We start from the raw sequence: 21,005 nt of genomic DNA, 5'->3' as shown, positions 1-21,005 counted from the left end.
AAAGTGCAAAAGGAAAGCTATATATAATATGCTGTATACTATGGCATAAGTAACTACAGTAGAGGCCGCTTTACACGCTAAAGCGATGCCGTTGGGGTCACGGAATTTGTGACGCACGTCCGGCCGCATAAGCAATGTCGTTGCGTGTGACACCTATTAGCAATTTTGAATCGTCGCAAAAACGTTCAAAATCGCTAATTGGTGACATGCCCTCCTAATCTCGATTATCGTTGCTGCTGCGTGTACGATGTAGTTCGTCAATCCTGCGGCAGCACACATCGTTACTTGTGACACTGCAGGAACGAGGAACCTCACCTTACCTGCATCCCGCCCGCAATGAGGAAGAAAGTAGGTGGGCGGGATGTTACGTCCCGCTCATCTCCGCCCCTCCGCTTCTATTGGGCGGCCGCTTAGTGATGTCGCTATGACGCCGAACGAACCGCCCCCTTAGAAAGGAGGCGGTTCGCCGGTCACAGCGACGTCGCTAGGCAGGTAAGTAGTGTGACGGGTCCGCGCGATTTTGTGCGCCACGGGCAGCGATTTGCCCATGATGCACGAACGATGGAGGCGGGTGCGCACGCTAGCGATATTGGTCACAGTATCGCAGCATGTAAAGCGGCCTTTTGTCTACCTCATAAACATATAATGGGTGAGTCAGTCAAGGGATCCATCCCATGCATCTATCACCCATAGGTTATTATGGGACCCTTATAAAGTAGGTCTCATTATAACTATGGAAAATCTCATGATGTGCCCATTCAATGGATGCCAATGACAGTCTCCCATAATCTATTATGTCATCCGTTAAATAGGTATATGTTTTTATAGGAATCTATCTATGGAATAGATAGGCCTACTGTGTTCCATACTAGTATATAGATACAAGGTAACGAAATCCAGCGGATCACAGGCAGATGAATTAAAAACTTTCCTTTATTTTCATCACTTTAAAAATGGATAGACAGCATCCACAAGAAACAGTTCATTTCTTGGATTAACTGTGCCTTGTGGATGCTGTCTATCCATTTTTAAAGTGATGAAAATAAAGGAAAGTTTTTAATTCATCTGCCTGTGATCCGCTGGATTTCGTTACCTTGTATCTGCTATTATCCCCTTGTGCCTGGGATTTCCGTGCAGCATCAGCTGGTCTACTCCTCAGACTTACACACCAGAGCGGTGAGCTGGAACACGTTTCTTTTTGCATATACTAGTATATACTAATACCAATCTTGAAGTATGCTGTATGTCCTGTTTGAACACTATGCTGTCCTTTTCATACCCACAGTATTCGAGTGTACGAAGTAACTCGTCTTGTAGGATGCTCATATTTAGCTCAGCCTTGACACCACCATTCATCCTGGTCAGGTATTCAATGCCTTTGGCTGTGAAACAACCGCATATCATCAGGCTTCCTCCACCAAACTTGAGAGTTCCTTCAATTTCTCTATCTATTAGCCCCTTTTTCCCTTGTTTCTTCCAGACCCATTTGCACCCATCATAGCCTAGTCTACTGACTTTTGTCTCACTGCTTCAGGTCACCCGTTTTCAATCTTCTACTGTGCACATTTGGTACATTTTTCAAACTCAAGTCAACACTTGATATGATGATATTGAAGTCAAGGCTTCTTCACTTTTTTTCGGGCCACCATTCCACACTTGTGTAATGTGCGTAGCATGGTGCTTTCATGGATGTCTGTGATCTCATTATTATGAAGCATACGAGCCACCTCCACTGCCATGTTTGTCATGCCAGAACTGATAGACCTTTTGATGAGCCGACCTGTTAACTCTGATATTTTTCCTGGACGTCCACCTCTTGTCTTTTGAATGGATGGAAGGTCTTCATTTTGTTTTCTTCAAACTGTCATGTCACTCACATGATGCAGTTCAAGAATTTTCTTGGCCAAGAGACCGCTATTGATGAGCTGAATAATGCGGTTTCTCTTTTCTTGGATTATCTTCTTCATGGCTACTCCTAGATTCGAACCAGTGACCTTTCTCTTGGGAACCAACCTAATAACACACTGAGCTATTATTATTGTTTATTATTATTATTATTATTATTGTATTGTGCAAACAGCTTGTAATTTGTAGTATACAGGAAGAAAAAAAAATTCAAACATCAGGAGCAAAACAGTAACAATGCAGTGACATGATGAGAATCTGTAAAACCAATCATATGCTAAATAGTTGTAAGCCATATTTATGTATGAGATAGACAAGATGATTGTTTATAAAATGAAGATAGTCTCACGCTAGAAGCTGTAGTGGATGGTTAGATATGGAGGCTGACAGTCAAATGTTCAAAACATTGTTACCCTTTTGCTCATCAGTGTATTAGTGCAATTTTTCTGTGACATGTTATTTCAGAGATGCAAATTTGCTTTAAAAAAAGGAAACAAAAGACAAGTTGCAGGTGGCAACACACTTGGAAACATTTTGTGAATCTGTGGTTGTCATGATAAGTTGCATATCGCAACGGGACACCATAGAAAACCATTAGAGGCAATGTTGTAATCCCACACTGTATTTTCACTCAGATTTGTGTGACACTTCTTACTGTGTTGCTCTTGCTTTATGTTACCTGGTTAACAAAGGTTTTTACAGGATGGTATACTAATATACCAGCCTAACAGATGCTGAAAGGACAATCTTTTGGCCTTCAGCTGACAGATGGAACACTATGGTCATTTTTAGTGCTAATGATAGGAGTTTTTGTGCTGTTTACATTACACATAGGACAAATTGGCAATATCACCATCCTGCAGATTTCTTCATTCACCTCGAGTGACGAAATTCACAGGTATTTACTACTACTTCCGTAAACTGCAGTGTTACTTTAGATTCTCAAGAAGATGTATTGGTAAATTGAGCTTACTACTTAAGATGAATGAATAGACTCACTGATTCTTTACATTTTGTTAGAAAAACATTCATGGTATTAACTGGTTTTATTACAAATAAAACCCATTCACAGCAGGAAATTAACAAGCCTTAAAGTTTGCCTTCAATAAATAAGTATGCGTTAAATATAAAAGGGAATTTAAGCTTCATATTATTTGTCAACAAGCGAAATAAAAATGAGACTTGACAAATAAGTAGTTGTTAAGTACAATAACATTGTGTGAATAGATGCTGATTATAGCAGCAGGTTGATCCTGAGACTGAATTTAGATTGTTAGTACGGTGTGATTATGTTCTATCACAGATCATACAGTAAGGACACACAATACCCGTGCATGATTACCATTTATCCCGATCTATAGACTTAGAGGGGCTTTACACGTTGCGACATCGCTACCGATATATCGTCGGGGTCACGTCGTTAGTAACACACATCCGGCGCCGGTAGCTACATCGCAACGTGTAAATCCTAGGTGCGACAATGAACGAGCACAGAAGCGTACAATATCGCTGATCTGTGTAACATCGTTCATTTCCATAATGTCGGTTCGACCGCAGGTACAATGTTGTTTGTCACTCCTGCAGCTCCAAACATCGCTGTGTGTAAACCCGCAGGAGCGACAAACATCTCCCTACCTGCATCCCGACGGCAATGCGGAAGGGAGAAGGTGGGCAGGATGTTATGTGCCGCTCATCTCCGCTTCTATTGGCCAGCCGACTAGTGACGTCACGGTGACATTGCTGTGACGCCGGAAGCACCTCCCCTTTGAAGGAGGGATAGTTCGGCAGTCACAGCGACGTTGCCGAGCAGGTATGTGTGATAATGTTCGCTACGGCAGCAATCACCACATATCGCATGTGCGACCGGGGTGGGTGCTATCGCGCTGGACATCGCTAGCAATTGCTAGCGACGTCGCAACATGTAAAGCCCGCCTTACTCTTATGGAAAAGAAAAAGGTGTGCCGGTGTGCCTAAAAATTACTATTTTTAAAGTTCTTGGAAATTTTTACAGATATACATTGTTTTTATTGCACTATTCCATTGTAAACCGTGAACATACAGTATGTAGTGCCCCACGGGGCAGGTGTTTTATCCTACTCATAGCCTGGTCGGGGGTGCAGATCCTCTGCGCCATCACAGGGTGGATTGGCCCGGTTCCATTGCCCCGAGGCATACAGGAAGGGAAGGATGGTGGTGGACAGGAGGCAGCATGATGCCACCTGTTGTACGCGGCCAGGGATGGGCCGCCACTGCAGGGTCTCTCGCCGGGGCAGATGTCAGGGTGCAGTCGGGATGGTGTCACTCCCCACAGGCGGAGCGGGATTACCACAGGGAGGATGATGGAGGACAGGGGCGGTGGTAGTCCCCGTTGGCGCCTCAGGGCTGGGCGTCAGCGCCTGTTAAAGGAGAGGCAGAGGCAGGGGCTTCAGATCCATGTCTTTTTACTCACAGGTTTTTCAGGCGCTGCCCCAGAGTACTGTCCTCTGCCACGATGGGCTCCAGCCGATCCCGGATCCGTTGGCGGTCACCGCCGGTGCCTGTGCAAGTCTGTTAGTGAAGTGTCCCTTGGTTGCTATCTGGGACCCAAGCTGAGCCTCCTGCTCCAAGCCACGGGCCCACGAAGAGAGAGAAACACTAACTCCAGTTGTCAGTGCTAGGTGTTATCCCAAGCTGTGCCTAGGAAGGTTTTGTTTAAAGTGTGTTGGTTGCACCTACTTCTACTCCATGTGGTGCCCGCCCCCAGTGGTTGTCCTAGTGACTGGGGAAGTCCCATGCTTCGTGATGGCTAACTCCCCTGTCTGCCCTAGTCCGACTCCCTGTGAGTAAGCACCTTTCTGTTGTACATGTGTGTTTTGTGAAGGCACCGGCAGGTTAACCCCCTCCTGACCTGGGATAGATATTACCCCTGAAAAGTGGTGTAATACCCTGTGGAGCCTGAAGCCCAGGGGCACCACACATACAGTTTTTAAAAGCACAATTTAAAGAGGTTGTTCACTACATTTACATTGGTGGCCTATCCTTAGGATAGATTGGGGTCCGACACCTTTGCAACTCTGCCAATCAGCTGTTCTCAGTGTCGGCAGCAAGTAGCCGGAAATTCTCAGTTTCTGAGACGTATGTGTAGTACCCGGCCAAGGACCCTATCGGAAGATGGGGTAGCTCTGGAACTGAGCATTTCTGGCCCCCTGCTGCCGCCAATGACACCCAGAGAAGCCAGTCAGCAGGAGTGCTGGGTGTCGGACCCCAGCCGATCAAACATTGATGACCTATCCTAAGAATAGGTCAACAATTTAAAAGTAGTGGACAACCTTTTTAAGCTCTTGTTGTTTTCTTTTACTTTTTTTCTTTTTCTTAGACATAAAATATTCACATTAGAGTTAATAAAATAAAGATCGCAGGATCAGGGCCAACTATTCATGTTGGATCTCCCTGGCAGCTGGACCCAAGGTGATGTGAACTTCTTCTGGCACTATTATGCTAGCATCATGGGCACCTCTTCTGGTTACCAACCAATTGAAGTGGATAAGACTATGGTGTAAGCAATTGAAGGGTTGCTCTCATCCCTCTCTGGCAGTCTCAGCTCTCATCTTCTCTGACCCGTCGGCCATTCCTTTAAAATGGGGGACAGAAGTTGCTCTTCTGGAGATCTTAATGAAATATTAATTTAAGTAATAGTAATTGTATAACATTTCGTACTCAGGTAAGTTTTATAAAATTCTAAAATACATATTCAAGTCACTGATTTTTTTCCATTGGCAATTACAATACATTTAGCCCATCTTAACATGTTTTTACTAAACTAATGGTAGACATGAGTAACTCAATTCTGAAGGAATCAATTTCTCTTTGAATTTCCCCAAATATATGTATTCTAACTAATCCAACATTTGGGGAGTCAAATTACACAAATCTCCATTTTGCTGGTTTCTGGAGGCCTCTCTTCGACTCCCCCTAAACATGTCCTACTGGTGAATAATCCTTCAATCAGCTCTTTTTTGTCCTTTTATTTCTGGATGGGTGCACAGCCTGGACATGTGTTTATAATGCCCGTTCTTATAAAATGTTAAGCCTGGACATTTTTCTATAATGCCCATCTTTTTACAATATTAAGAGAGCTCTACTGGCCATTGTTTCTCCCTTGATGAGTCCAACAAAACGCGTCAGGAGGTCCAGGAGCTTGGATGATTGAGGTCAGAGTGTTGCCACCTGGGAGGGTTTGGTGTGGCTGTGATATTAGCCCCCTTTGGTGTGTGGTGGTAACCTTTTCTTTGTCATTAGTTTTTGCATATTGATGCATTTTCCCTACGGTCATTATTATATTTGTCAGTAACTGTGATTAGGATAATAGTATCAACCCCTATTGTATAGACATATCTGACATCATTCAGTTTATTATTGAACCATAGGTTTCTATACAATGTGTGTGGCTGGGTATTTTGTTTTATAAATGTTTGGAGTGTATTTTCTTGCTTATGTAATCCTAAGCTTTAGTAATTTTTCAAGTCTCCCATTTAGCATGGTTAGGTACTAATTGCAGACCACACTCATTAACATGCTCTCTCTCTCTGCCATGTCTAACAACTGTGTGACTAACTAGGCTATATTCCCCTTATAAATTTTGGGAAGCTGTTGGTCGCTTGATAACATTTTGTGTAAGAATAACCGAGTGTGGGTTTTTTGTCCCCATATCATGTTTTTTTCTTCTATGTCAATTCTCAAAGTGTGACATTTTGGGAAAATAAAAAATGGAAGCTTGGAACGAGGCACTGCGGACCAATACAAAGCGGTGTTTGAGTCTAAAATTACTGGACAAATACACAAAGTATAAATAGGCACACAACGCGTTTCTGGGATGCACAATGTAAATGACCCTTCCTCAGGTGTAAACAATTACAGTCATATTGATGGCTCTACCAAGTGGGACATTGGCTGTTGTCAGCAGCCCCCATTTTTTGTCTGATTGTTTGTGTGTTTTTATCTTTTACCCCTAGACCTGTGACGGGGAGAAGGTAGCATCTACTACGTCTAGAGGAAAAAAGGTTTAATCATAATCACAGATTCACAGATGCAGATTCTTTACTGTCCTCTCTGCTACATAATGTTGTAATGGTTGATTCACTACTAACATTTAATAGAGGCCTGGATACCATTTCTTGAAAAATACAATATTACCGATTATGTGTACTAGGTTCTGTGAATGGGCGTTGATTTTGGAATTTTTCCCCTAAGCTTAGTGTCTACCTCATGGGGTTTTTTGCCTTCCTTGGATCAACATGTTAGGTTATGGGTGGAACTCAATGGACTTAAGTTTACTACCTTTAATCTTAAAAACTATGAAACATGTCTCCATGAGACCAATCACTGAACTGGAGACTGGCTCAGAGGACCAGGGTGCTCTGCGAGAAGGAATTTTTCACCCGATATGGAGCTTAGCATCAGCCCAGTGGGAGTTTTTGCCTTCCTTGGATGAACATGTTAGGCTATGAGATGAACTCGATGGACTTAAGTCTACTTTCAGCCTTAAAAACTATAAAACATGGCTCCATGAGAGCAATCACTGTACTGGAGACTGGCGCAGAGGACCAGGGTGCTCTTGAAAAAGGAATGTTTCCCCTGATATGGTGCTTAGTGTCAGCCCAGTAGGAATTTTGGCCTTCCTTGGATTAACATCATAGGCTATGGGTGGAACTCGATGGACTTAAGTCCTCTATCTTCAATCTTAAAAACTATGAAACATGGCTTCATGAGACCAATCACTGAACTGTAGACTGGCGCAGAGGACCAGGGTGCTGTAGTCTCAGCGGAGGCAGGCGAGCACCTAGGACAAGTCAGTATATTGTATTTTAGGATTTTAACTCCTTCTCAGCCGCCAAAAGAAGACAATAAAATTAAAGCCGAAAGAAATTAATCCAAAGTTTGTGAATTACAAAATTTGTGGGAAATTCGTAACAAATTAGTAATGGATGGCTTCGCTCAACTCTATAAACCTAGCTTTATTTTAGCATCATTTTTCTTGTCGGATTTCTTTTGTAGATTAAATGATAGTTTTATGGTAGTTTTCCAACTAGATTAGCCTATCTGATACAAATGAGACCAGATGCACAAAAATTCTCAAATTAAAATAGATTTTATTGATGTAAAATTAAAAAATGTAATAATTTTTTTTTTAGCAGAGAGTACAACAATAGGTTCCACCTCACAACCATTGCCAGCATAAATATCTGTCATTTCAAGACCATTTAGTATAATGATATAAGCTAAATTATGTCAAGTGCCCACAATCATTCAGATACAATATTACATGCAGATGTTATAATAAGCACACCCATATAATTATATTATGATGGCAGAGTATACTAACTCCAAAGTGCTGAAGAAGATGGGATGGTGGAGAGGTGAAACCCGGCGCCTCGACGCGCGTTTCACTCCCATTTCATCAGGAGGCGTGTGGATAGTGGAGTAGGAAAATACTGCCTTTATATAAAATGTTAGTGTGTATAGAAGTGGTTGCACCTGTGAAATTAAGACGTGATTCGTATCGCTCTTATCCGGAAGGTGCCCAGGAAATGAGGTAGCGATTCAACCTCATAACGGCGAATGGAAGCCGAGAAAATTGAATCCAAAGTTTGCAAATTACAACATTTGGGGAAATTCGTAACAAATTAGTAATGGATGGATTCGCTCAACTCTACGAACCTAGCTTTATGTTAGCATTATTTTCCTTGTTGGATTTCTTTTGTAGATTTAAGGGCCATTTACACGCTGCAACATCGCTAACGATATATCGTCGGGATCACGTCATTAGTTACGCCTATCCGGCGCCATTAGCGACATTGCAGTGTGTAACACCAAAAAGCGACAATCAATGATCGCAAAAACGATAAAAATCGTTGATCGTTGACACGTCGCTCCTTTTCCAAATATCGTTGCTGCTGCAGGTACGATGTTGTTCGTCGTTCCTGCGGCAGCACACATCGCTATGTGTGAGACCGCAGGAATGACAAACATCTCCTTACCTGCATCCACCGGCAATGAGGAAGGGAAGAGGTGGGTGGGATATTCCAGCCGCTCATCTCCGCCCCTCCTCTTCTATTGGACAGCTGCCGTGTGATGTCGCTGTGACGCCACACGAACCGCCCCTTTAGAAAGGAGGCGGATCGCCGGTCAGAGCGACGTCGCAGGGAAGGTAAGCGCATGTGACGGGTGTTAGCGATGTTGTGCAACACGGGCAGCGATTTGCCTGTGATGCACAACCGACGGGGGCGGGTACGCTCGCTAGCGAGATCTCAGCGTGTAAAGTACCCTTAAATGTTAGTTTTATGGTACTTTTCCAACTAGCTGATGACTTATAAAGTTTGGTAGATGGTGATTATAATAAGACACATTTAACTTTGGTCAATAAAACAGCTCAGAAGACTTCCCTTGCCGTCTTATGCCAATTAAACAAGGCTTTTCTGTACTTCCTGCTCAGTGTTCATTGTACACACATTTAATCCTTTCCATAGTTAGCCCTCTGTGTATTTCCCATTGGTTGTCATGGTAACAAAATAAAATTTTAGCCCACCGGAGATCTTCACACATATTTTCCCATCTAGACTCCTTCTCTTTGAAGACGAGCTAACGGCGGAATGCTTAGAATTAGGCGGAATGCTTAGAGTTCAGTTTTGATTTAAATGATGACAGTAGCGCAATAAATTTTAATCCTTTATCATAGGTTATAAATTGCTGATGTAAGAAAACGGAGAATGCATTTGTGGAAATTTTCATTAAGCCTTTGCCTGCAACATAATAAGCAGAGATTAGGTGCAAATATGAAGTGGACTCTTTAGTAATGTATTCATTTCATTTTCAGTATTGTAATTAAAGAGGTTTTAACAGCTCTTCAGAATATCCGTTTTTTTTTCATACATTTCCATTATTGGAATAATACTCAACTTTCAGGAGAACAAATACTCATTCAAAGTAAACTCTGCCGCTGAAATAAACTTTTTCAAGTGTGATAAAAAAAAAATGTCGGAAGATAAATCAATCTATCGCTTGTCTTGACTTTTCGTTTAAGTTGCAAAAATGTACTCCGCCTGTCCAGGATGATGTATCAGTCCTGCCTGTTACTACCGTTCCAGTGATAAAAGTGCTCGCCTGGTGATATGCCTTTACATTGTGTTTGTCCCTTATTGCTAATTCAGGGAGGCAAATTGAAATATTAACATTTTTATATATAGGAGTCACTTAAAGGGAATCAGTCAGCAGAATTTAACCACTCAAAATATTTATATGCACAGGTAGCTCTTTCAAAGGCAAGTCCAGGAATACCTTTACATGGCTAGTTCTTTCTCTTCATTCCAGCTTTTGAATTGATACGCAAATAAGTCTGAAGAGCTATCATAGACCTAAAGCATATGTCAGTCCAGCTCTATTCCCTGCCCAGTCCTGCCTCCTCCTGTTTGACTGATAGACTCTATTCTGTGGGACCAGGCAAAAGAACAGTCAGTCAAGCAGGAGGAGAAACTACTGGGTGGGGGATAGAGCTGGTGTGTCAGAGGCTTCAGATCTTTACCTTTATTTACATAATCAGCATAATTGATATACAAATTAGGCTGGAAAGCAATTGTAGATCTGAAGCCTCTGTCACTCCAGCTCTATTCCCCTCACAGCGCCGCCTCCTACTGCTTGACTGACAGACTCTATGCTGTGGAACCACACAAAAGAACAATCATTGAAGCAGAAGGAGACTGCACTTGGTGGGGGATAGAGCTGGCTTGAAAGAGGCTTCAGATCTGTACCCTAATTTACATAATCAGCATTTGAATTGATGTGCAAATGAGGCTGAAAACCTGGTGTACATCTGATGCCTCAGTCATTCCATCTCTATTCCCTGCCCAGTGCCGCCTCCTTCTGCTTGACTGACAAACTCTATGCTGAGAAACCAGGCAATAGATCAGTCAGTCAAGCAGGAGGATATGGTACTTGATGGGGCATAGAGCTGGAGTGACAGAGGCTTCTTTACCCTCATTTACATATCATTAAAAACAATTGTTTCTTAAAAATGGAGGATCAGAGTGGCCATCAAAAGCTATTGCTGAACTTATTGTTGAAAGAGCTACATGTGCACATAAATAATTTGGGGTGTGAAATCCTTCTGACAGATTCTCTTTAAGCTGTCTATGGGAATCTCTAATATATATTTGAATATCACCCTTGGAAGTACATAAATGCATTACCCTAGAATTGATTTAAAGGGAATGTCTCTTGTACGTCATTTAGATTCCATTCATTAAGTAGAAGGATTTGAAGAAGAATAACAAATCACAAAGTCTCCGGTGAACCAAACGGCTGGATGGACGGGTCCCGCAGCCGGCTGCAGTGTCTCTCCCCGGACAGGTGATGGTGGCTGTCTCTCCCTGCACATTTGTGTACTGTGTTGACTCCAATGGCTTCCCAACGGTAGTCCGCTCCCCGGTGTATAGATACCGGAGGAGCCCGTTTTGCCTGCAGGTGTTGGCCCTTAGATTTCTAGCCGGTGGCGGTGGCTGTGTATCCTCACGGTGTGAGCGGTTGCCTTCAATCAGGACTTGGTTGTTAGGCTCCTGTCACATTTGAATTTGACTATGGACGGCGGCTCCAAGCCTGGTCGGGGTCCGATGGCCCTGCCTGTGTGCTTAGCTTCACTCCGTTCCCCGGTCCGGTACCGGTGGGCCACCGCCCAGCCCCGGTCCTTACGGCTCTGCGGAGTTCCACCAACTCCTGCAGACGGCCACCACCATCTGCTAACCTTGCTCTCAGTGCCTGGGCTCCAACCCAGACACTCGCAGTACTTGACCTCTCACTTTCACCTCCAAACTCGACTGTCCTACTCCAAACTCTGACTCCAACTAACTGCTTTTCCCACCTCCAGGCCTGTGAACTCCTCGGTGGGCGGGGCCAAACACCTGGCTCCGCCCCACCTGTTGTGGACATCAGACCCTGGAGGGAGGCAACAAGGGTTTTGTGTCTGACTAATGTAACTGTCCGGGGGTGGGTGTGTGTGTTTTCTGTCTGTGGCTACCTGGCTAGTCCAGGGCGCCACTTCCACCCTCAGGGCGCAAGTCTGCAGTCACTCTATGTGAACTGATAGAGCTTGTTATGAGCCGACTTGTTGACTCCTATATTTTGCCTGGACGTCACCTCTTGGCTTTTGAATGGGTGGATGTAATTCATTTTGTATTCTTCTAACAGACATGATGCAGTTTTGTAATTTTCTTGTCTGAGAAACTGCTATCGATTAGCTGGATGATGCGGTTTCTTTTTTGCTGGGAAATCTTTGTGGCTGCTCCTCAATTCAAACCATTATCTTTCTCTTGAAAGTCAACCTAAAACACACTGCACTGATCTATTAGAGAATGTAAGAACAGGTTGTAATTTGTAGTATGCAGGAAGAATTTTTTTTCCACCAGTAGGAGCAAAACAGTAACAATGCAGCAACATGACAAGAATCTGAATAACTAATCATATGCTAAATAGTTACATGTCAAATTTATCTATGATATAGCCAAATTATTATATACCAGTATGTATGTTTTTTTATTTTTATTTATTTATTTTTTCTGATAAAACTTTATCATACATTACTTTAAAATTGGAAAACTTTCCATACCTTACTCAGATATTAGTAACTAACTGTTGGCTAAAAATAATTTTTGTCATTAAATAGTTTGCACTGTTTGCCGTCTGGTGCTTCTTTCTTAGAGTGGCTCAGTGGTTAGCACTGCAGTCTTGCAGCGCTGGGGTCCTGGGTTCAAATCCCACCAAGGACAACATCTGTAAGGAGTTTGTATGTTCTCCCCGTGTTTGCGTGGGTTTCCTCCAGTTTCCTCGTACACTCCAAAGACATACTGATAGGGAATTTAGATTGTGAGCCCCAATGGGGACAGTGTTGCCAATGTACGTAAAGCGCTGTGGAATTAATAGCGCTATATAAATGAATAAATATACAGTAATTATTATTTCTTGCATAAGTCAATTGTGGGCTGCTGAATGAGTTATCTACAAACCTATGGGTGAGCTCATTCTGTTGGTAGAGTTAATGCCTCTTTATTTTCCTTCTTCTGAGCTCCCTCCAACTAATTTAAGACGACATAAAAGTTGAGCTTGAACTATGCCATAATAAATTAGCTGAAAGGAACTTCAGGAAGATGGAAGATATGAGCCATAAATTCTCCCATCAAAATTAACTCGCTGACGGATTTTCAATTAACTCATTCTGCAGCCAGCAATACACAGCGCAACACAAAGGGGTACTTTGCACGTTGCGACATCGCTACTGTGATATCGGCGGGGTCAAATCAAAAGTGACGCACATCCGGCGCCGGTAACGACGTTGCAACGTGTAAAGCCTAGATGCGCCGATAAACGATCGCAAAAGCGTCGTAAATCGGTGATCTGTGTAGCGTCAGACATTTTCATAATGTCGCACCAATAGGAGATACGATGTTGTTCCTCGTTCCTGCGGCAGCATACATCGCTGTGTGTGAAGCCGTAGGAGCGAGGAACATCTCCTTACCTGCCTCCACCGGCTATGCGGAAGGAAGGAGGTGGGCGGGATGTTTATGTCCCGTTCATTTCCGCCCCTCAGCTTCTATTGGACGGCTGCCGTGTGACGTTGCTGTGACACCGCATGACACGCCCCCTTAGGAAGGAGGCAGGTCGCCGGCCAGAGCAACGTCGCAGGGCAGGTAAGTGCGTGTGAAGCTGCTGTAGCGATAATGTTCGCTACGGCAGCTATCACAAGATATCGCATGTGCGACGGGGGCAGGTACTCTTGCGCTCGGCATCGCTAGCATCGGCTAGCGATGTCGCAGCGTGCAAAGTACCATAAAGACTCTAGAAGGCAAAATTTTCATGAATCTCAAAAGAAAAAAAGTATTTAGCCCCAAATAATTGGATTTAAGAAAATACCCTACTAAAAAATGTCTATATGCTTTAATGCTAATTTTTTACACTTGTGTTTGGTGAATCACTTTTTTTTAAAAAAAGACATCACTGCTAATGATCAAGAAATCGATAATGACAAATTCATATAGGATACTGAACCTACAGATACAAGAGACCAAGTGTTATTATTGAGATATGGCATGAACATTGAATTTCTATTAAAAATAGGTAGCCTGTGGCTGTTAGACTACTGTAACGCCTGCCTGGATTCACAGACTCAGACGGGCTATAATGGACAGGCTAGAGGAAAGCCGCTCATAAAGCAGGACCCCGAGAACCTGAAACCCTTTAACCCCTATATAGGGATTTGGAATTACACAGGGACCTGGAGATCACTACCTGTGGAAGGCAGCAGTCCGATGAGAGTAGTGGTCAGGCAGGGTCAAACCAGGAATAGCAGAACAGGGACAGAATCAGGCAGGCAAGGACATAATCAGAAAACAAAGCAGAGGCCTAATCCGGATTGAGCAGCGAGGTACATAAACAGCAGGCAGGAGGGTAGTCAGGAAACAAGCAGAAGTCAGAACACCAGAATCACAAAACAGAACAGGGCGAGACAGGAACCAGGAATACAGAACTATCTCTGGCAGTGGTCAGCAGACAGGAGGGGAAATAAGAAGGGTGTGGTGTCTTCCCATTGGCTGTAGCTGAATGATGTTAACTTCAGCTGGAAGACACACGCCACCTACAATCAGCAAGTGGTACTGCAGATCCCAAGAAAACCCAGCCCACTGGATGAGTGGAGTCTGCGTCCACCAGTGCCGCTGGCATCGACTCCTGTCCCACCACCAGCACTATCCACGGCAGGAACACGGCATTGCCTGGTGATTGAAGCAGAAGTCGCTGGAGCAGATTCCGGATGGGGAAGTAACAACTACGCTGGGACTTTTCAAAATAGTTGGAACTACCCCACACAACTGTATTGGTAATGTACTAGTTAAATTACTGATTTTTTGGTGTCTATATGTTGAGATCTACACATAGGTTTGGCTAATGCCAGGCCACGCACCTGGGTCCTTCAGTACAGTGTAAGCTACGGAAGTAGCAATTACTTATACTAATCTTTTTGTAACAAGCTGACCTACGTTATTATAACAAGCCTCTGCTCCGACCAAGGTCTGTACATTAATGCGGCTCAGCTCTAATCCTTCCATCCACTTCTCCCCATGAAGCCCACGGGTCTCTTATACAATGTACAATTTAATACAAAGTGATATTTCAAAAAAACAGAGGAAGTAGAAATCAAAAATGAAAATATTTACATGGCTTTAATCTTTGAATGTAAAAACCTTAAATGCTACACTGAATATAACTCATTGTAAGGGGCGAATACATTTTCTTTTCTTTTTATGCAGAACGGTTATTATGCTTTCTGATTTTTTTTTCTTCCTAAATTGACGTAGGGCAATGATTAAAGCCGGTTTTAGACATCTAAAGAATAAATTGTACGATGCAGCAAGATTACATGGAAAGGGAAAATATCAACTACTTTGTGAACAATCATTAGCAGTAAAGCCTTCACTTTATAGAAATAACTTGTCATTTTTCTATATTATTATTTGTATTGTGATGAATTTTGTGTAAGGAAAAGCTCATAAAAGGATTTCCAATTGTGAAAGTTTTTAACCCCCTTTTATATGGCTATGTGCGCATGCTGCGGATTTACCGCGGATTTGCTGCGGAAAATGTGTCCAACATTGCTGCAGTCATTCCCCATCAAAACCTATGGGTTTTAAAAAATGCTGTGCGCACACTGCGGTTTTTTTTACCCGCGGATTTTCCACTGCGGAATTAATGAGCATGTCACTTCTTTTCCGCAGGTACCTGTGGTTTTTGCCATAGATAATGGTAAAAATCCGCGGGGACCAACTTGTGGAAAATCTGTGGTAAATCCACTGTAAATCCACTACAAATCGCGGCAAAAACGTGGGTGCAGTTTTACCGCCTTTTTTGTGTGTGGGATTCTTTCAGAGGGTTCGGTTTTTTCTTAAGAAAAATTCACTTTCTAGTGCGCACATAACCTCAATGTGATTATTTTCATTGGTACAGATGTAGCGGCTGTGAGCATGATGGCTGGTGCACTATATTAACATCATAGCTCAACGAGATTTGTTTAGCACAACTAATCTCATTCACTGTGACTGGCACAAGTGTAGTGTGCCTCGGCTATCATGTTGGCATCTGCTACATTTGTAATTTAAGTACTTGTCATGTTAATATTCTTCCATCTCTGGATTGGTCATCAGTTTTCTTCGGATATTCAGTGCAATTTAACATGCAGCGTTGCAGTATAAAACATAATGGAAGGGCAGAGTAGCAGTATAAAGGGGTTGTCCGCTAATTTTACATTGATGGCCTATCTGATCGGCCAGGGTCCAACACGCTGCACCCCCGCCAATCAGCTGTTCTCGGTCTCGGCAGCGGCAGCAGGTTCCCAGAAATGCTATGTTCCGGAGCTGCTCCGACTTCTGATAGAAGCCACAGCCATGTAATTCACATCCTATTGATTAGAATGGGAGGCGGATCTGCAATACCTAGCCATGGCCGTTATCAGAAGACAGAGCAGCGTCAGAAGTCAGCATTTCCGGCTTCCTGCTGCTGCTGCTGGGACTGAAAGCAGTTGATTGGCGGGGGTGCGGTGTCTCAGACCCCGACCAATCAGACATTGATTACCTATCCTAAGGAAAAGCCATCAATGTCAAAGTAGTAGACAACCCCTTTAAATTGCTATAGAAGTGGAAGTCACAATTTCTAGGCACATATTCCAATAAGTGATGCAGCAAGACCGTAGAAGGCAATGGTCCTAAACCTTTCTTACCTTTTGCAACACATTTCAGATCTGATATCGGGTCACAAGCTGCATAAAGAGTCATCTGAATAGTGCTGTTAAGCTCCTGCTTCCCTCCTCCACCCACAATAGTGACACCCATAACCTGCATAACTGGCATACGGTAATTAGAAATTTTCCTCATAGAAATCACACCGAGGCAGTATACTTACATCCAGAGAGTTTCCACAGTACTTACCTTTGGTTTTCTTGACCATCTGGACTATTTTGCATTGCAACCTTTCATCAATATTTCTCTATTGTCCATGTCCAGGCAGATACAGTGCCATGGGTTGTAAAGTTCTTTATTATGTTGCGCATTGTTGACAAAGGAACATCAAGATCTCTGAAGATGGACTCGTAACCTTGAGATTGTAGATATGTTTCTACATTTTTGATTCTCAAGTCCTCAGACACTTTTCTTTTCCTCTTTCTGTTCTCCATACTTAGTGTGGCACACACAGACACACAATTCCAAGATTGAGTCAACTTCTCCCCTATTAATCTGTTTTCAGGTGTGATTTTCATATTGCCAACACCTGTTACTTGCCACAGGGAAGTTTGAATGAGCACCACATGCTTGTTAACAAGGTTGTTTGCCCATAATTTTGGAAAGATGCCAAGAATTTTGTCCAGCCCATTCTTGGGGGTTTTGTAACAAATTCTGTCCAATTTGCCTTGTTTTCTCAATTTCCAACACACACAAAGAAAATAAACATCTGTAAAACAAAACATGGATAATTGCAATAATGTTCTGGGAGAAATACATTATTTCCTGGAACAATTTCAAGGGTGCCAACACTTTTAGCCATGACTGTATATTAAAAATCCATTTCTGAATTGATGTATAACTTTTATTAGGCCCATTTCACATTGAGTTTTCCCCTACGTTCAGTGGTCCTGTCGGGGCATCTGTCCGAATCCCCCCCCCCAGCAAAACGTGTTTCAGACGCATGCGCCGACGGGGCTATTGACTATAATGGAGCACACTCTTAGGCGGGCTTTGCACACTATGACGTCGCAGGTGCGATGTCGGTGGGGTCAAATCGAAGGTGACGCATATCCGGCGTCGCAGTCGATATCGTAGTGTGCAAATCCTTTTTGATTCGATTAACGAGCGCAAAAGAGTCGTTATTGTATCATCGGTGTAGGATCCGACATTTCCATAATGCCGGTGCAGCGACAGGTACGATGTTGTTCCTCATTCCTGCGGCAGCACACATCGCTGTGTGTGAAGCCACAGGAGCGAGGAACATCTCCTACCTGAGACCCGGCTGCAATGCGGAAGGAAGAAGGTGGGTGGGATGTTTACATCCTGCTCATCTCCGCCCCTCCGCTGCTATTGGCCGCCTGCCGTGTGACGTCGCTGTGACGCCGCACGACCCACCCCCTTAGGAAGGAGGCGGATCGCCGGCCAGGACAGGTGAGTGCATGTGAAGCTGGCGTAGCGATAATGCTCGCTATGCCAGCAATCACAAGATATCGCTGCTGCGACCAGGGCGGGGACTATCGCGCTCGACATCGCAGCATCAGCTTGCGATGTCACAGCGTGCAAAGTACCCCTTAGCGTGTGCTGTGTTTTACACCATTTTCGGCCATATATGTTTTCTGCAGGTGGACACCCGAACATAGTTGACTACGTTTTGGTGTCTGCCTGCAGAAAACGTATATGCCAGAAAATGGTGCAAGACAGAGCACACGCTAACGGAGTCTGCTCCATTATAGTCAATGGCCCCGTCGGCGCATGTGTTCAAAACATGTTTTGCTGGGGAAGGGGGTTCAGACAGATGCCCCGACAGGACCACTGAACGTAGGGAAAAACGCAATGTGAAATTAGCTTTAGTTTTCCTTGTAAAGCTGGGCTCATAACTTGATCATTTTACGAACAAGTTATAAAAAAAAAAGTATATCGCCTTTGTGACTCTGATTTGAAAAGTTAGTACATCATCCTCTTCAGGTCTTAGAGATCCATTTAATAATGGATGTTATGAACGTTGCTAAAATAGCCTAGCTACCTCCAGCCTAGAGATACATTCTGCTAGGACCAATTTACATTATTTTTAACACTTGATTGAATTAATTCAGTTTAGTTCAACTTGTTGCAAAGAATACTCGAAGAAAAACTGAAGTTCCGCTAGTTAAGGACCTGACGATTCAGGGCACAATACAAGGATTCTCTCTTTTTTATCTTCTTTGAATCCCTGTGTCATGCCCTTTCCCCTTTCACCCCACGCTATTCATAACACAACGTGTAACTTCTGCCCGGAGTGTTAAACTTCTAACAAAAAGTTCAGCACAAGGTTCAGAAACAGAAACGGCCGCCGATATTCATTTTTTTCTTCATCTGTAAAATATTTCCCGTTTTTCTGTAGTTAGTGCCTAATGTCGGCTGTTTAAATTCCCGCAGCTCTGGCACTTTGAAACAGTTTTTTTTTCTTATTCTTCCTTAAGTCTTGTAAAAGTTTTTGAAAACACATCATTAAAATGATAGTAAATAAATAGCATAAGAGAAAACAGACAATAGCAATTTTAAAAAAAATACATTGTTATTTTAGTTTCATATAATGGGCAAAATATCCTTATACAAAATACATCATTAACTCAGTTCTGTGCCAGACTTTACCTTTCTAATTGCCGACCACAGTCCTATATCTAATTCTGAGCAGCAGCGGCCCCCAATACATCATTGTCAGCTCTCAGTACTATATACTTATCGCTCTAGATGTACATTGTATTTTCCGTATAATAAGACTCTTTTTTTCCCCCAAAACTGGGGGTAAAATTGGGATGCGTCTTATAATCCGAATATGGTTTATTGGGGCAGCGGTGATGGCACAAAGTCGGCGATACTGATATCTCGGTGGAGGTGGGTGTCACTGCAGTGGAGGGTCACAGGACTGAGGGTTGGTGATACTGTGGGCTCATGGGGTGTCGTGGTGGCGGGTGCCATTGATCTGCCTGCGGGCTGCTTTCAATCACCGGTGGTTGACTTGTTGGACTTCAAGAAAATGGCCGCGCACGCCATTTTCTCGAAGTCCATTGCGTCAGCCACTGGCGATTCAATGGAGCTTGCCGGCAGATCAATGGCGCCCGCCGCCATGATACCCCATAAGCCCGCAGTATCGCCGACCCTCCGTACACTGACCCTCCTGAGCTGTGACACTCCCTCCTCCGAGTCCACAGCATCACCAACCCTGCCTCCTGAGACCTTCTTGAGCCACTCCATCACTACTGCTCCCCCCAGGTGAGCTAATATAAGATGCACAAGTATAAGACGGGCCCTATTTTTAACAGTAAAAATTATTTTTTTCTATTTTCCAACTTCAAATTTGGGGTGTGTCTTATAATCCAGTGCATCTTTCAATTTTTTTGTGTGTCTTATAATCCAGGGCATCTTATAAAACGAAAAATACGGTATATACCTACAGCTGTATCCTTATAGCTCCATGGGCATCATTTTTCTCTGAGCTCCTGCAATGCACTGCTCTTAGATTATAGGAAAATCGATAAGGCTCTGTTCACATTCATGTTGAGAATCTCTGTAGCAATGGACGACGAACCACCATGGTGCAGAGTACACTATGAAACACAAGATGAGATTGTAGAAAAAAGGATTTTCTTTATTTACAGGCAAGGCACACAATGACGGTAAGAGCAGTCAGGAGAATATAGCTCAGTGAATAATACGATATTACAATCCTTGGCTACTGGCTGGGGCCGGCAAACCGCACGTCTCCCCAACTATCACAGATGCAAGATTATAAGTACGTAGCAAACAAAACAATACAGTTGCTACACTACAACCTAAATGGCCTCCACTAACAGGGCCACGCGGATACCGCATTCTGGCTGATGAGGTCTACACTATGCCCTACAGAGTGCACACCCAGTACTGACTCACGATACCACTGAAGGGAAATCAATCCAACTGCTAGGCTATCAATCCTGGTGTCCACTTTGGAGTGCACTTTTCCAAACGGGACAAGGTTCTGCTGCTCAGTCGCTTACCTGTTCTCCCTTCCTTGCTCCTAGGTTGGACCTTGTCGGTCGGCTTTAGGGGTTTCCTCCACTCAATTCGGTGGTACAGTACTGCACTTAAGGGTCTCTCATGGTCTGGCAATGTTAAGACACTCACACCGGTCCCGTAATTCCATCGACACCGCAGTTCTCCAAGCTTTAGCACCGGACGGTCCTTCTCCTGTTCACATCTGGCAATTCTCTTTAACCAACTGGATCCACCCACGACACATTCTCTCTCCTTTTCCTTCTCTTTCCAGCAAATTAAACCAAGAGTGCAGCTACA

General features: G+C 43.5%; 1 protein-coding gene across 10 annotated transcripts in view; it reads left to right on the top strand.

Annotated features, from left to right (window-relative positions):
• Positions 1-21,005, top strand: part of NRXN1 (neurexin 1) — a 2,061,945-nt gene that overhangs the window by 623,338 nt on the left and 1,417,602 nt on the right. The window lies entirely within an intron of this gene.

The sequence above is a fragment of the Anomaloglossus baeobatrachus genome, chromosome 3, assembly GCF_048569485.1.
Source record: "Anomaloglossus baeobatrachus isolate aAnoBae1 chromosome 3, aAnoBae1.hap1, whole genome shotgun sequence".
Lineage (NCBI taxonomy): Eukaryota > Metazoa > Chordata > Amphibia > Anura > Aromobatidae > Anomaloglossus > Anomaloglossus baeobatrachus.
Note: the sequence above shows the minus strand (reverse complement) of the source record. Positions and strands in the feature narration are given on the sequence as shown.